At 39.0% G+C, this 4,707-nt stretch overlaps 1 pseudogene; it reads right to left on the bottom strand.

The window, feature by feature from the left end:
* Positions 1 to 2,504: 2,504 nt before the first annotated feature.
* LOC118611142 lies at positions 2,505 to 2,623 on the bottom strand (annotated as a pseudogene).
* Between the last annotated feature and the right edge of the window lie 2,084 nt (positions 2,624 to 4,707).

Here is a 4,707-nt window from a genome sequence, read left to right as displayed (position 1 = left end):
GCTTTTCTTCAGTTACACTGATCAGATGGATATTTGGACCCTTAATAGTGTCCCATGTGCTCCCTAAATTACTTTTATAGTCTTGTCATCTTATCTCTTGCCATTCTGATTGTGTGTCCTTGGATTTACCATCCTCTAGACAGGGCATGTGATCCTCTTCTTTATTCACTTTGTTTATTCCTTTGTTTATTCCATTTAATATACTTCTCATCTCAGATGATGTGTTGGCCATTTCAGACTGGTTCCCTTTTATAATTTCTATTTCTATTTTTATGTTTTTTATCTCTTTGTTGAACTTCTACACTTTCCAAAAGTTCATTGAGTATCTTTATAACTAGTGTTTTGAACTCTGTATCTGTTAGATTACTTGATTCCATTATTTCTGGATCTCTGTTCTGTCTTCCAAATGGTTTCTGCTTCTCTGTCTTACCATTTTGGCTACATTTCCACGTCTGTTTCTATGTACTAAGCAAAGCTCCTAAGTTTCCCAGTCTTATTAGTGTGGATTTATGAAGTAGGTGTCCAGTGGCACAGTCCTGAGAGGGGTTCAGATGCAGGCCAAATTTAGCCCAAGTCTCTGCCCCTCCGGGGCCACCTGTCAAGATTCAGCCAGGAATTCACAGATGCTGTGCTTATAGTTGACTCAAAAGGCCACACTAGAAACAGATGCCAGCTGGCTCCAATGTGAGTCTAGCTGCTGCCTAGCAAGAAGCACCTGACTTGCTGAGGATATACTTGGATATCGCTTGGGTGAGGCCAGGAGTTGGGGGAGGTGGGGTTTCAGGGAATCTTTTGGGTGGAACAACCTCTGTTATCAAGTTTGATGACCTCAGCCATGGTGGCGCTATGTCCACGCACTGGGAAAGGGGAGGGGTCAATAGGAAACAATGGATACCGCCGGCTCTTCTGTACAGAATGAGTCTTGCTCCAATGATGTCTCCCTGTAAGTCTCTGGTGCCCCTTGGGCGCAGCCTAATCAGCACTGGTGCTCAGAGTGAGCAGATTCATCACCCGAAAATCTGCTCGCAGCCGTGGCCCCTTTAAGAGGAGTCTGCCGTTGCCGCTGCTGCAGCCTCTGTCTAAGCCGCTGGAGACCCTGCAGCCTTGTGTTCTCGCCCCTGCCTACCTTCTGCCGCTGCAGGGTGATTTCTTGAATTTCTTCCTAATTGTATGGCTTATTCATCTAGATCCCAGGCAATTTTTCCTTGCTCTTTGTTTCTTGTTTCCATCACATCTTTGATTTGGTTATCAGAGGGATGAACAGAGCCTCTATCATCTATGCCATTTTTTTTCCCCTCCCTCTTTTTACTTTTTTACCCAATTTTTATTTGGAAAAAATGGTGGTACTCACTGCCAGCGTGAATTTAATTTTACATAAATACACTCTTTGAAGTTGAAGGAAATCTGACTTATTTCCATTGTGAAAATAAAATATAAAAACTGTTCTTCAAGTTATTTTTGAACAGAACTTGTCTCTAATCCTAATTTAACAAAAATGGATACATAAATTGAATTCACCAAATGAATTTTCGGCTAACAACTGTTCCAGAATGATGTTAACATCACACTGTTATGTTATGTTAATGCTGTGTTTTCTAGGATTTAACATTTTCGGTGATCAAGAATTACTGTTTTGTAAATGGAAATACCACTACTAAAAACAAAATGCTGTAAATAAAATGATGTCATTTGTTTCCAAAGACTATTGATACACCAGAGCTATGCGAAAATGATTAAAAACAGCAAAATATGTCAAGGAAAACTTTGGGGGTAAGTTTAGAATTATAATCCACAAGTTATCTCGGGGTAAGCGCTGCAGCCACAAACATCGCCAGTGAAGATTCTCAGGGCAAATGGGAAATGGGTCAAGTGTGGCCACTAGAAAATTTTAAGTTACATATATGGATTGTATTATATTTCTGTTGCACAGTGCTGGGTTGGACTACATGATTTCTTTAGTTATTGTCTTTCATTAAAATTCTTGGATAGTAATCAGTCCTTATAGTTTTTCCTCGCAAAATGTTTTTATAACGTTCCCTATTCCTATGTACATTGTGTTTCCTTAACCATAGACCTAAATTATCTTCAAGATGAAGAAATTTATATAACACTGAAAATAATTTGGAAATAAAAATCTTCCTTTTAGATTTCCACATACTTTTTTGTTTTTTTAGAAACTCTTAATTCCCAACTGAACACCATCAGGAAGTTGGGATGTTCTTCGTCACACCATATGAATTGCATTTGATGCTTCCTTCTTAGATTGTCAGTGGATTCCAAGAACCATGTGCCTGAAATTTGAGCAAATTACCAGTAGATGGTGGCCTTGCAATTTTGCAGCAGCTAGGACTTTTAGCCTATTTTCTTTCTTACTTTTTTTGGTGGGGGGGGGGAGGGGGTGGCGGGGGGGGAGGGTGAGGTGACCCTTGGTTGACCTCACAGATTGCAAAGATCTTGTCAGCTTACAATCCTTTATTTTTTAATTTTTTTTTTTTTATTTTTTATGCCTACAGCACCTGGTCTTCCTAGGTGGTCTCCCAACCGAGTAATAACCAGGCCCAACCCTGCTTAGCTTCCAAGATCAGACGAGATCGAGCTTGTTCAGAGTAATATGGCCAGAGATACTTTTAGCCTATTTTCACTTTTCCATGACCATAAATCTTATGCTACCAAATACAGAATAACTATATGTTCATGGTTACGAAATTAAACTCACTCTGTTCTCAGATGTGAAAATTGTGTGTCTTTCAGGTGTTCACCATGAAATCTGTGGCTTATGAACATATATATATTCTTTTCTTCTGTTTCCCAGTTGGGCAAGACCAACTGGCCCCTCTCTACTGCCTTGGCCCCACCTAGGTTCTTCGTGAGAAGGATTTTGCTGACTAGATTCTGGCTGAGCATTTTCTATATCCTCTATCTAGTACTCTGCAAGCTCTGTGCTGGGATGCTCTTACCTCTAATCATTGTGGGCCTCATGGCCGGCTGTCTGGATATCAACTCATTATCCATTTACTATTCATCCTATATTGGAAGCACATTGAATTCTCTGGGTCATCCATGTGAGAGACAGGAAGTTGTTTCTTTCTTTTGGCAAGACTCCTTCACTCCATTTAAAGACACTGCTAGGCCTGCCCCATGCTAGCACAGAACACCCTCCTAGGGTACCACACTGGAAACAGAGCAGGCACACTACTGCTTTCAGAGTCCTCCGGCCCCCACCTTATTTAGTATCTCTTCTCCACCAGCCTCCAGGTAAAACATTGGAGAAGGGACACCAGGACTCAGGAGTCCTACTTCCTCTTGCCTCTCACAATTTACTCCCTTTACTTCTTCCTCCCACCCCACATCGCTCTTCTTGCCCTCACCCTCTGACTGCGTGGAGGAGGCTTTTGTTTCATGCCATTATTCACCCTATGTTTTATTTCCTTTATGTCATATAATCCTTCTCTACAACCTCAGCATCACATCTGAACCTTAAGTCAAGTAGAGATAAGAGAACGATCAACTCATACCTAAGAGTTGCTGATTCAGTAAAGATTTAAAAAATATTATACATTAGCTAAATGTATTTTTTAATATGTAAAATGTCACTTTTAACATTTTTGGGGGGAAGGAAAGATAAGAATTTTTTCCAAAATAGGATTAATTAGATTTTTAATTTTCTTTTAGTATTCTCAGACATGTGATAGTTTATATAAAAATTACTTCTTTTGGTCAATAGTATTTTGTAGCCTCTTCACTGCATGAGCTTACAGCTTGCCCCTAAATCAAAAACTGTTTTGTTCAGTGTAGAAAACTAGATATTCAGCTTATCTAAATGGGCTGCCTCTTTCCCCTACAGATATAATAAAATCTCATTCTCCGCTTTTCCTAAGTTAAAACTAAAATCATAGGTCAAATATATGTTTACCTTTTTCTTATTCTTTGTTTCTAAAACTTTTCTTTTTATATGAAAAGGATTCTGGAGCAGGGATGAGATGTACATAATGGTTCATGATTTGGGCTGCAAGCTCCCCTGTTAAATCCTATTTTCCCTGATTCCAGCATATGAACACATCCAAACATGTCTGAGCTTGACCAAAATCTTCCATCCAAAAAAGAAGTTAATTTTATCCCTCAGCATCTACTAAAGATGTCAGGGAATTTTTTTGTGTGTGAAAAATCTTTCTCGTGTTTTATAACATTCAAATTTATTTTAATTGAACAGTTATTTTCTGTAGTTAAAATCGGCCTAGCCCAGTGTCATATATTGAAGTGAGGTCATAGCTACATTTCAGATAGTATCTAGAATCTGGTGTAATGAAAAATGCTCCAGATTGGGAATTGTAAAAAGAAAAAAAAAATGAGTTCAAGTACAGCTCTGTCATCATTACTTGAGTACCTTTGAGTAGCCCCTTTCATTTTTTCCTCACTCCGAATTCCTCCTACTATACAAGAGGGAGTTACATTAACTTTTCTTCTAAGGTTTTCACTTTAATAAAGATCCGTGATTCTAATATTTAGAGGAGGAAAGTGACCACATAGACTGAAAAATCAGACAAGGAAACATTTTCAGCAGCTACCCCCACTTCTAACTATGCCCGTACATGTTTCCTGCCAAACCAACAAGGGATATAGACTGTCTGGCAAAGTCACCAGGACAAAGGATTAAAGGAAGAAAAAAGGATCCAGATGTTTCCATTTGGGGTAATTGAATTTTCAGAC

This window comes from Rousettus aegyptiacus, unplaced genomic scaffold (genome assembly GCF_014176215.1).
Source record: "Rousettus aegyptiacus isolate mRouAeg1 unplaced genomic scaffold, mRouAeg1.p scaffold_m13_p_13, whole genome shotgun sequence".
Taxonomy (NCBI): Eukaryota; Metazoa; Chordata; class Mammalia; order Chiroptera; family Pteropodidae; genus Rousettus; species Rousettus aegyptiacus.
This window is presented reverse-complemented; position numbering and strand designations above follow the sequence as displayed.